This window comes from Apodemus sylvaticus, chromosome 20 (assembly GCF_947179515.1).
Source record: "Apodemus sylvaticus chromosome 20, mApoSyl1.1, whole genome shotgun sequence".
NCBI classification, from domain to species: Eukaryota; Metazoa; Chordata; class Mammalia; order Rodentia; family Muridae; genus Apodemus; species Apodemus sylvaticus.
The window spans coordinates 16,187,748-16,200,868 of record NC_067491.1 but is presented as its reverse complement, the minus strand read 5'-3'; positions in this window follow the sequence as shown (position 1 = coordinate 16,200,868).

Sequence of the window (13,121 nt, the reverse complement as noted above, 5' to 3'; positions counted from 1 at the left end):
GCTAGGCCAATTCAGGCTTAAGCAGGTCATGCTGAGTCACTCCAGTACGGACATGACTGAGACAGGTCTCTAAACTCGAGCAAAGGCTCAGGCTCAATGTCTAGGCCTCAGTGTCTGACCAAATAAGGCCCAACAGTCATGAGTTAAAGTTCGCAAATCTTCAGTTTATAAATATCTCAAATGGACCTTATTAAAGGTAAACGTGTGTAGCTATTATAAACACAATGTTGTAGAACTGTATAGTTATTGCCATGGAAGAATGTTAATAACATGTTAGTGCAGTGGTTTGAATGACAGTGGTCCCCAAAGTGCATATATTTGAATACTTGGTCCCCAGTCGATGGAAATGTTTGGGAAGGATAAGGAGGTGTGGTCTTGTTAGAGGAGGTGTGTCACTAGATGTCCTTTGAGGTTTCACAGACTCATATCATTCCCAATTAGCTTGTGGATCAAAATGTAACTCTGAACACTGCTTCAGGGCCACGCCTGCCAGCCTGTTGGCTTGTTCCCCATTATGACAGTAGTCACGGACTCTAGCCCTCTGAAACTGTAAGCCTCAAATAAACTCTCTTTCTATAAGTTGCTGTCTTAGGGTCTTACCTCTGTGAACAGGCACCATGACCAAAGCAACTCTTATAAAGGACAGCAGTTAATTAAGGCTGACTTCTAAGATTCAGTCAATTATCATCAAGGTGGGAGCATCCAGGCAGATGAGAGACTGGAGGAGCTGAGAGTTCTACATCTTCATCCAAAGGAAGCCAGGAGCAGACTGTTCCAGGCACCTAGGAGGAGAGTCTCATATAGTGACACACTTCCTCCAACAAGGCCACACCTCCTAATGGTGCCACTCCCTGAGCCAAGCATATTCAAACCACTATAGTTGCCTTAAGTCTTGGTATCTTACCACAGCAATGGAAAAGTATTTATAGGCATAATGTTATTGTGCCATATGTAAAGCTTATCCTTGTATTACTCAAATGCTAATTTCTGTGCCCCGCCCCATGTGTGGTTGCAATCACTATTCTGAGAGTCTCATGTCTCAATGTTGTGTAAACATTGCTCCAAACTTATCCCTGGTTGGTCAATAAAGCTAGCCTATCAGCCAATGACTGAGCAGGAGGAGAGGATAGGGTGGACTTCCTCCCTACCAGGGGCGGGTACAGGATTCAGCCAAGGAAAGAGAATCCAGGAGACACCATGAGAAAACACCTGAAGCTGAAAGAGGCAGATCAATTTTGCTAAAATTGCAAGTAGCATGAGGATTTTGACCAGGAGGTAGACAGATTAGCCTAGAGGATTAAAATAAAGTAATACTGCTCAGTTGTACAGTTAAAGCTTGATTAAATAATATAATAGTCCAGTCTCAATTATTCGGGAGCTAGCTGGGTTAAGAGAAAAACTGTAACATACTTATCATAAAACCACTAACAAGTATTGAAGGTGGTAACTCTAATATTTGCTACAATATGTGTACAAATGCAGAAAAAAAGGGAAGAGTTTCATGCCCACTTATTAATAATAGTTACAGTCCGCTTAGCTGCAGGTGCTGAGTTTATGGGTGAGTGAAATCGTTTTACTCATCTATAATGAATATGTATTAGTAATTAAAATACAAATTTCAAACATTTTAGAGTGTTCATAACATGTCGATTCTATTTATTCTTATTTTCAGCCTAATTTTCAGGGGAAAAATGCAGATCTGGCCTTTAATACATAGTTACTATTTATCATGAGCCTCTAACAAAGATAGGCATTCATCACAGAGTAATTAAATCAAACATTCCCGGTTCTCTTTAACATTAAGGCTGTAGCAGCAGACAATCCACAAACCAAAATAATCATTTTTTTTTTTTGCTATAAAACTGGAAATGCTTTTTCCAATTCCTGCCTCACAACTTCTCTAAGAATAATACAGCTGTTCGGCTATTTAATGGGGGAAGTACCGGCTTTAAACCAATGCTTTGTGGAGACATTGGAGCCCATTGCTCCGGTTGCTAAGATGCAACACTGTGCTTCTTGTAGCACAACCTCCTGGGCCCAACTGGTCCAGGCTTAGGTCTGGCCCTGACCCAGCTGGGAGAATTCAAGATTTATTTATGCTGTGGCAGCAGAATAAGGCAGTCACTCACGACTTTTTTTACACAGGACAAGGACACCCAGGCGATCCCAGAGAACAAAAGTCACAAGCAAGCAGCTGAAGGTTCTGTGTTCATGGGGGAGGGGGAGGTCGGGGAGAGGGGCGAGCCTGCAGACTTCAACCATCACCTTTAGCTGTTGCCCTGAATTTTACCTATTTGTGTCCTAGACAACAGCCTGTCACCACCACCAGTGAGTAGAACTTACTGTAGTGGGGATGGGGGTGAAAAACTGATTCTTAAATAAGCTTCATGGATTGTATCTCTTGTTCTTAGGACAAGAAATGTCATAATTTGGGGGCTGGTGAGATGGCTCAGTGGGTAAGAGCACTGACTGCTCTTCCAAAGGTCCTGAGTTCAAATCCCAGCACCCACATGGTGGCTCACAACCATTCATAACGAGATCTGATGCCCTCTTGACAGCTACAGTGTACTAACATATAATAATAAATAAATCTTTAAAGAAAGAAAGAAATGTCATAATTTAAGAATATCCAGAATTTAGCCAGAAAATAAATGTTATACCTCTATGAGTTGAAAGACATAGTGAGATTATTTCAAACGGAATCCAAGCATTTGTGAGCACAGTGTAGGCATGTGGGGAGTATAATGCAATGGGGACAGTGTGTGCCATGTTGTGTGTGTCAGTTACCACGGTAACATTAGACATGCTAAGCCTCATCTTAACAGCAGCATAATATTCCTTGGTGTGATTCATGTAATTATTATATAAAATTTATTTCCAAGTTTTTACTACTTTTAGTAGTATTATGATCACTACATGTAAAAAGAAAATTCCTCATTCTATATGGTGCCTTAAGACAACTTCCAGAGTGAAATTACCCTTATAAACATTTTAAGACCACACTGAAAAATTATTTTCTAAAGGGTTATAGTAATTTCCATTTCTATTAGCAACATATAAATGCCTACTTCCTTCTGAATTTATTCATTTTAGGACTCATTTAAGTGCTCTCATCTCTCTCTCTCTCTCTCTCTCTCTCTCTCTCTCTCTCTCTCTCTCTCTCTCTCTCTCTCTCAGGTTTAATTCATTTTTTAGTTTTTACATAAAAAGCCTTATGTGATTGCCATACCTGGAGCCTGAGTCCTCTGAACAGAGACACACACACACCCCGTGGGTTTTTACAAGATGGCCAGTGAATGCCTGATAAGGAGACTTAGTGAACACAGTCTCCTAGAGGTCAGGGGTGAGGTGGCTGTAGGTCTTGGAGGGAGCATCAAAGGGCACCTCAGCAAAACCACCCAGGATGGCGGCGCAGCCCCTGGCTTCCGGGTAGCGGTCACAAACACCGGCTCTCAGCAGCAGCGTCTTGGGCACGGGGAGCAGAGATAATGTCAGCGTCTCTGAGCCAAGGAAAAGCCAGTAATTTCAGATTCCTTAACGGGCAGGGAGAACAGGTAAATCTGCTCCAGGGACTTGATCTTCATGTCCTTGACCAGGTGGCCCAGGGATACACTCCTTGTCTTTGGCGATACCTCCACTGCCACAGCCTCTATCGCGACTGTGGCCCCAAGACCCACTGGGCTGATGTCATCACCATTGATGTTTTCTAGAAGGAGGGGGAGAGGAGGAAAAGGAAGGGAGGAAGAGGATAAGAAGGAGGAGAAAAAAGAAGGAGGAAGGAGGGGGAATTGTAAGAGAAAAGAAGAAAGGAGGAGGGGGAAGGGGAGTTGGAGGAGGAAGAAAGAAGGAGAGGGAGGAGGAAGAAGCAAGGAAGACGGGGAGGAGGAGGGAGAGGAGGAGGGAGAGAAGGAGGGGGAGAAAGAAGAAGGAGGAGGGGGGAGAAAGGAAGAAAGAAGAGGGGGGAGAGAGGAAGGAGGAGTCTTATTCTTTAAAACTGAATAGACTAATATTTGTGATTTTGTAGCCATAAAGACATGTCAGTGGTTACAGATGACTGCAGTTAAGCCTGATGATCTGAATTCAATTCTCAGAACCCACGTGTAAGAGAAAACTCACTCCCTCGGATTCTCTGTATAGCCCTGACTGTCCTGGAACTGGCTCTGCAGTCCAGGCTGGTCTCGAACTCGGAATCCGCCTGCTGTTGGGATTAAAGGCTGCCATCTTCTCTTTTTAAGACAATGTCTCACTATGCAGCAGCCCTGGCTGGCCTCAAACTCCCAGAGACCCACTTGCTTCTCCATCTCCAGGGCTGGGGCTAAAGGTATATACAACCATGTCTGTCTTCCTCCCCCCCCCCCCCCATATCCTGATTTTAAACTGCAGTTGAGACCAAAGGCATTTCAGTGACTTTGAATAAGAAGAAACTTTAGGTTGGGACAAACATGCTTTTAACCTTATTGCATTAGTCATTCTCTGATCTAAACACAGGTAGTTAGATAATACTTATTCACCATCATTAAATCTACCTTACTTCTGACATCATCCCTGTCATCACGAAATTAAATTTCCCTCTGCTTAGCAAGAAGGGCGGGCCTGTTTCTACACTATCGAGAGCCTGTTTCTGTGGTTGGAAGGGCTCTGCAACCTGAAGACTTGGCACCACTGGGTGGCAAGATGGCATCTGTGCGGTAGAACATTGGAGAGAATCAAGTCTGTTCCCTTGAAGTTGCAAGCCGGATTTGTCATGCAGGCTTAAAGCTTGCACACCAGCCTTGCAATCATTAACCAGTGAGAGCCCTCTGGGGCTGAGTTTATGAGGCCAGCAGTACAAAGGACTGGGTTTTCTTGACATGGGGAAAGTATCCGAAGTGTCCCCTCCCTGCACAGCGTGTATAAACAATAAGGGAGGCTAAGGCTGTGACTTGAATCTCTACAGAAGCTGTCTGCGGGGTGCAGGGGAGACTAGTTAGTGTTCCAGGTCCGGGGATGCACACAGCAAAGGGGGAAGGACAGAAGTGGCAGGTTAGTTTCAGGAACAGAGAGCAGTTCCGGTGAGAGGCTTCTGGGTGCAGAGGTTGCGTGGAAGCAGGTGGTGCTATCATCTAGCCCATCTGACCTTAATCCACCACTGCAATACTCTCCTGAAATGTATTTCATAACCTCCATCCAGTTTTTATCGAAAGCATTTGTAATTCCTCAGTGCACTGTATACTTTGTATTTTATTTTGTGACTTAGGCTGAACTGTAAGCTCACAGAGGAAAATAATTCTACTTTCCTTATACGTGTTCCCTAAAGTCAAAGATAGGCACTGTCGGTGTTAGGGTTGCTGTGATGAGATACCATGACCTAGTCGACTTGCGGAGGAAAGGGATTCTACACTACTGTTTACCATTGTCTTAGTCCAGAGATCCTTAACCTGTGAGTCTCAACTTTGGGGTGTCAAATCACTCTTTCTCTGGGGTCACACATTAGATCCCGCATATCAGGCATTTACATTATGATTCATATCAGTGGCAAAATCATAGTTATGGACCAGCAAGAAAAATAATTTTATGGTTAGGGGGTGTGTTAGTCAGGGTTCCTATTCCTGCACAAACATCGTGACCAAGAAACAAGTTGGGGAGGAAAGGGTTTATTCTGCTTACACTTTCACATTGCTGTTCATCACCAAAGGAAGTCAGGACTGGAACTCAAGCAGGTCAGGAAGCAGGAGCTGATGCAGAGGCCATGGAGGGATGTTTCTTACTGGCTTGCTTCCCCTGGCTTGCTCAGCCTGCTCTCTTATAGAACCCAAGAATACCAGCCCAGGGATGGTACCACCCACAAGGGGCCTTTCCTCCTTGATCACTAACTGAGAAAATGCCCCACAGCTGGATCTCATGGAGGCACTTCCCCAACTGAAGCTCCTTTCTCTGTGATAACTCCAGCCTGTGTCAAGTTGACATAAAACCAGCCAGGACAGTTATTTACTTTCTTACATAGTTTACCCCCACTTTCACCTGTTGCCAGATAGACAAGTAAAATGGAAGCCCTTCTAAAAGTAGAAGAAGGGGAAGACTGAAAGGCAAATCTGTTTCAAGAGAGGCATAAAGCATGGCAGACAGAATGTGACCCAGCTGTCAGTCCACAGCCACCATGAAGTGTCTGGCTCCCCTGCAAATGGAATCCAAAGCCACAGAGGTAGATGGAATGTTGGAGAAAGAAGTCAGAGGGTTCTTGTTGTTGTTGTTTTGTTCTCTGTTTTTGACACAAGATCCTACTCTATATCCCTGCCTGGCTTTTAGCAGAGAATAATGTTAAACTAAAGTGGCAAATTTTGGGTGTTACATTCTTTTTTTTTGGGAGGGGGGTGTTTCGATACAGGGTTTCTCTGTGTAGCTCTGGCTCTCCTGGAACTCACTCTGTAGACCAGGCTAGCCTCGAACTCAGAAATCTGTCTGCCTCTGCCTCCCAAGTACTGGGATTAAAGGCATGAGCCACCACTGCCTGGCAGGTGTTACATTCTTTCTACCTTTACCAGATTTTGTTAATATGCTTAATCACTAATGGACACTACAGTTTGTAGTCTTCCCCCTCCTCCTCTTCTTCCTCTTCCCCTTCCTCCTCCTTCCCTTCTTCGTAAGTTCTTCCAAAGTGGACCATCAAGACTCCCTGCTGCCGGGCAGTGGTGGCTCACGCCTATAATTCCAGCACTTGGGAGACAGAGGCAGGCGGATTTCTGAGTTCGAGGCCAGCCTGGTCTACAGAGTGAGTTCCAGGTCAGCCAGGGCTACACAGAGAAACTCTGTCTTGAAAAAAACAAAAACAAAAACAAAAACAAAAAAAAAGACTCCCTACCACCAGACCCACCAAGAAAAAGAACAATGATGTCTCCAAAAGGAGTCCTTCTGGGTAAAAATGTGCCCACTGTTAGCATCAGAATATTGTTATGCTTTGAAAGCAAAATAAAATATCAACAGGATAATTTATAATTCAATGAGAAAGGTATCATGACACTTAAGAGGTCTAAGGGCTCCGCCTCTAACGGTAGCTGAGCGGTGATCTTGATTAGAAGCTCATTTTCGGCATGCTAGCTTGGAAACAGGAGCAGTAATAAGAGGTTTGGCAAGCAAATATTTGATTTTGAAAAAAAATTTTTTTCTTTCATTTTTTTATTAAAGATTTATTTTTTGTTTTTGTTTATGTGCTATCGTGTGTGTGTGTGTGTGTGTGTGTGTGTGTGTGTGTGTGAGTACATGGCTTGAGTGCACAGGTACCTGCAGAGTCCAGATCCTCTGGATCTAGACTTACAGGCCTTTGTGACTTACTGGACATGGGTGCCGGGAATTGAGCTTAGGTTCTCTGCAAGAGAAGTGCATGCCCTTAACTGCGAAGCCTTCTCTGCCTCCCCACCCCAGACTTCTTGTTAATTCATGTTGACTCTTGTTAATTCTTCTTGGAATTCATGGAGTTTGATGGAGTTCAGATGGTGTCCTTATGTCTAAGTGATAGTGGCAACAAGGTTCAGGAACGTCTCCTGCTTCATAACTCCTTATTTCTTAGTTCTTTGCTTCCTTTTTTGCTTCACCTCATCTACTTTGGTTGGAAGTGTGTGAGACTTCATGATTATGTGAAGACTTTGTGTAAAGGAAATAGATAAAAACCTGTCCTGTACAGAGCATTTCCTGTCCTGGTTAAGAAGAGAAGGCATGACTTATTTGGGGGTAACATAACAATGGGAGAGACCCACTGGAGATTGAAGTGGAACACTTCATGGATAGAAATCGAGTGAACAGACATAGCACGTATTGATGGTTTATTGGTGAGGACTTAGTAGAGAGTGGTAGACTGTTGAAGGGAAGAGACAGGACCTGGAAGCAGAGTTGAATGGAGTTAATTGGGATGTGAGTTTGTACTCATGACCACAAAGCAATGCAGAAAAGCCCATAACAGATACATGGGCTCTTAATGAGGAATGTCCAAGCTAGGCTGTTTTGTCACATGCATTGGGAAGGGGACAGTGAGGCGGGACTCTCTGTACTGTCACAGTGGTAGGAGACACGGCAACCCTAAGATCTAGTGGTGTCTCAGAGCAGTTCCAAAAGACATTAGATCTTTTCCATAGCAGAAGCTACAAATACTCTCAAGGCAAGTGTGCTTAACTAGGCAACACCCTGGGCTTTAAGTATAGAGACACTCTGGTTGAAAAACCTAGTAGACTTTTAGTTCAATTTGGACCTCTTTAAAAGAAGTGTTTGGACCTGCCTCCTCAGCACAGAAGATAGTCTCATAAACCAAGTGTCTGTGGGACTGGAAGATGGCTCAGCAGTTAAGAGTGTTCATTGCTTTTCCAGAGGACCCATCTTTAATTCCCAGAACCCGAGTTACCTGTCACTCTAGCTCCAAGGGGATTGGAAACCTCTTGTCTCCTTGGGCACACCCAACACATGTGTACCTACCCATACGCAGACCCACATACATACATGCATACACACACACACCAATAATAAAAATCTTTACAACACCAAAAGGAGATATTTAGATGAGTATTCAGAAAAGGCTGAGCCTGTACAGAACCGCCTCTTCGAAAGTTAAGTAGATGGGCAAACTTTCAGTCCTTCGTATTCCTAAGAGAACTAAAATCCTAAGTTGACAGTAGTGATGGCGTGCCCCTCAGAAATTCACAAATATTTTCCTAAACGCAGATAATATAAAATTTTCCAAGTGCCATCAGACATATAATTACTGTCATCAAAGTGCCGTGAAATGCCTTGCAAATGTGAGTTGTCAAGTACTTAAGCTAAAGTCCTCCTCCCCGCACTGTGGGCTTAGGCAGCAGAGCATTTACTGTCTCGCTGCAGGCTCCTTATTTGGCATGCACTACAAACTACATCAAAAAGAAGACAAATATTTATGAAGGCATTCCTTAATGGATGGTAAAGCCCTGCAATGGGCTTCCATGGTTTCATAGGCTGAGCTAATGTGGCGGGGCGTATATTAATAATTTAAGAAAGAAACACACATGGAATTCATTTCCTGTTGGGTCAGATACATTAATGGGGTGGTGTGGGGGGAGAGGTGATTTTTTTTCCTTCACCCTCCTGGGGATTGGGGTGAGACTTTAGAGTTCTTGAATTCTGAACTCTGTCTTCTGCTCCACTCCTGGCCCGTGGAGTGTCTAAGGCTACAGATCCCTGGAGATTAGAAGTTTCTTCGATCAGAAGATCAAGCAGGGTCAATGAGTTGGGCAACTGGAGGAATGGCGCCTTGAGGTACAGGAGCTACTGGCACACTGTTACCAGGGATGCAGAAACTCCAGTTCCAAGTCGGATCCCCACCATCCAGGCAAGAGGTTAGAAGAATCTCTGCTTTGATTAGCCAAGGGGAAATAGTCTACGATTCCAAGATGTCATTCTAGATTGAGGGGAGGAGGCTCATCAGAGTCCACTCTGCTTTGAGAGTGAAGATTAGAATGTATGTGCCAAGTTGGACATGGTGGTGCACGCCTTTAATCCCAGCACTTGGGAGGCAGAGGCAGGCAGATCTCTTGAGTTTGAGGTCAGCCTGGTCTACAGAGCAAGTTCCAGGACAGCCAGGGTTATACAGAGAGATCTTGAACAAAAACAAGTCAAAACAAAAAGTTCCTATGCCTGTGCCATTTTGAATAATGACGGCCCCTACAAGCTTATATAGTCACCAAGGAATGGAACTCTCTGAAAGGAATAGAAGGTTCAGGAGGTGTGTCTTTGTTGGAGGACGTGTAGTGGACTTTAAGGTTTCAAAGGCTCTTGCCAGACTTGGTCTTTCTGTCTGCCTGCAGACCAGGGTGTTGTTGTGTTGCTTTTCTAACACCGAGCCTGCCAGGCTGCTGCCATGATAGTTAACTATGTCTCTAGAACTTTAAGCAAGCCCCCCCGATTAAGTGATTCCTTTCATAAAAATTTCCCCCGATTAAGTGATTCCTTTTGTAAAAATTTCCTTTGGTCATGGTGTTTCTTCACCGCAATAGGACAGTGACTAAGACCAGTGGGTCTCCACCTTCCTAATGCTGTGATCCCTTAAAACAGCTCCTCATGTTGTGGGAAACCCTGTACTGGCTGGTTTTGTGTGTCAACTCGTAATGAGATCTGACGCCCTCTTCTGGAGTGTCTGAAGACAGCTACAGCATACTCATATATAATAATAAATAAATCTTTGCATTGGAGTGAGTGGGGCCGGAGCGAGCAGAGATCCTGAGTTCAATTCCCAGGAACCACATGGTGGCTCACAATCATCTGTACAGCTACAGTGTGCTCATAGACATAAAATCTTAAAAAAAAAATAAAAATAAAAAAAGGACATAAGCCAGGCCCTGGGCTTATGCACTGCCATGCTTGGCTCAATATTCTGCCGGTGCCACCCTGCAATGATTAATTTTTAAACAAGGAGCCCATCTTTCGCCACTCCCTGATGATAACGACTCCATTATGCAGACAAGCTAACATGAAGAGAAGGTGTTCATTTAACCTCACGTTTTTCAGACGTTGAAGGCTGAGGGGACCACAGTAGGCAATGGCCTTCTTCCTTGTGGTACCTCAAGGTGGTACAGGCCCCAACCAGGCTAAGTCTGCTATGAAAAGAGTCACGTGACTAGGTTGGTCCACCCAAGGGCACAGAGCACCAATCTTTTCCAATATCTCAACGTGGAGAGCAAAAGCCAACGGGTTTAGAACACAAATCATGAGCACAGTGTTGCAGGGTCTCCTGTCTTCATTTCCTGCTTGGCCCTGTAGAACACCCATCCAGTGTGGTGTCCATGTCACGGGTTTCACAGTACAAGGCTCTGTTCTGCAAGGGGAGGAGTCATACTGATAAAGAAGGACCATTCTCTTTGCGTTTCGGTGTAGCATCACAAAAACCAAACCTACACCATCATCCAGCATTTAAAGAGAAGCAATACACACACACACACAATTTCTGAAATAAATCTCCAAAGACAGTATAATTTTCTCATAAGTATTTACAGGGATTCATAGCTGGACATCAGTCACTCCCTTTATCTAGATACTTCTTGTGATTTAGGTCCATCGACATCGACATCTGACTGAGAAGAATCTGTGAAGCTAATGCAGAAAGAACCGAGAACACCAAAAAAAATAAATGTTTCCATCCTGAGCTGAAGAATGAGTTGCTTGTGCATTCGTAGCTTATAGAAGATGTGGGTCTTATTTACCCAGTTTTGCAACACCGACACCTATCAGAGACACGCATTCTTACTTTTGCTGATGTAGACTGGGTCTCAAAGCAGTACAATGCTTGTTCATGGAAACAAACAAAGAACACATTTGTGTCTTTGAGGCAAACGCTTGCCAGAATCCATTCCAAATGGGCAGAATAGCATTTGCTTTTACAGTTGTATATTTTACTGAATTTCATAAACCCAGGGCTGAGCAGATTTGTGCATGTAGGGAAAGAAACTGATATCAGGAAAGAAAGGGTGCAGCAGAGGGGAAACGCTGGTGCCTCATACATTACCCATCTTTGATCTCGCTGAAGCCACAGTAGAGTCCACCTTCTTGGGTTCTCAGAGCCCAGGTTTGAGCTTTGCTTCCCCATCCAGGCACTGGCCAAAGCGCTAGCACAGGGAGCTTCAGAATCATCAACTCCTTCTTCATCCCAAGATATCTCATACAATAGCGATATTTCAACAGAGGATGATGGATGAATATGGCGCACATGTTGGGTGTCATTCTCCAGCACACTTCTGTCTTTGGGTATCTTTTATCTTAGACATCTATCTAGTATCTATTCGTGTGTGTGTGTGTGTGTGTGTGTGTGTGTGTGTGTGTGTGTGGTGTGTGTGTGTGTGTGTGTGTGTGTGTGTGTATTTTAGTTTTGGTTTTTTGGATTTGGTTTTTTCGAGACAGGATTTCTCTGTATACCCCTGGCTGTCCTGGAACTCACTCTGTAGACCAAACTGGCTTCAAACTCAGAAATTTGCCTGCCTCTGCCCCCAGAGTGCTGGGATTACAGGTGTGTGCCACCACCGCCCTGCTATTCTATTGTTTTGTTTCAGACAAGGTCCCTTACATAACCTGGAACTCACTAAGGAGGTAGGACTGGCCTCCCATCTCTGGCCCATCTGCATTGGGTTTATAGATGTGTGCTTATTTATATGCATGCTGGGAACCCAAACTGTGGTCCCCATGCACATGTGGTAAGCATTTCCTAAGTGTCGAATGGCAGTTTCCTACTCCCCCTCAGTGTGGAAGGGACAGCTCAGGGACCCCAGGAAACAAACAAAAGGCCATGTGTATAGAAGAAAGAATGCGAAGTGCTGGGCAGTGGTGGTGCATGCCTTTAATCCCAGCACTTGGGAGGCAGAGGCAGGTGGATTTCTGAGTTCAAGGCCAGCCTGGTCTATGGAATGAGTTCCAGGACAGCCAGGGCTACACAGAGAAACCCTGTCTCAAAAAACAAACAAGCAAACCAACAAACAAAAAAGAAAGGGAAGATTCTTGAGGACCCTTCCCTGGCAGTATGAAAGGGACTAACCTGGGATAGTACAACATAAAAGAAAACTCTTACTCCTGGGGTCATTTAAAACAAGAGCTAGCCTGTTATACGGAGACCAGGACCTCAGGACGTCCACTCAGGGGGCACAGAGTTCTTCAGAATCATGGCGCACCCCACCCAATGGGGATGTCAGTTTATTCTATAACCAGGGCACCAGTGTTTACTGTATGCTAGAAAATGTCCACCCAGTGGGGTAACCTGTAGATGATTAGAAACTAGGAGACTCAAGTAATGAATGAATTGGTGTTGAAAAGCTGTACAGTAAATCCCTGCCGGACCCCAAAGCCACAGGCTTTATGGACCCATCTTTGGGAAGAGAACACATGCATACCAACCCACTGTGCTGCCTAGTTTAATATCAACTTGACTATCAGCTAAAGTCAGCTGAGAGGAGGGGATAGCATCTGAGAAAATGCCTCCAGGAAGAGCTGACTGTAGGCAAGGCCTTAGGGCATTTGCTTAATTAGTGATCAGTGGCATAAGGCCCCGCCCATTGTGGGTGGGGCCATCCCTGGACTGGTGGTTTCTTATTAGCAGCCATGGGGAGAAAGCCAGTAAGCAGCCCCCTTCCGTGGCCTCTACATCA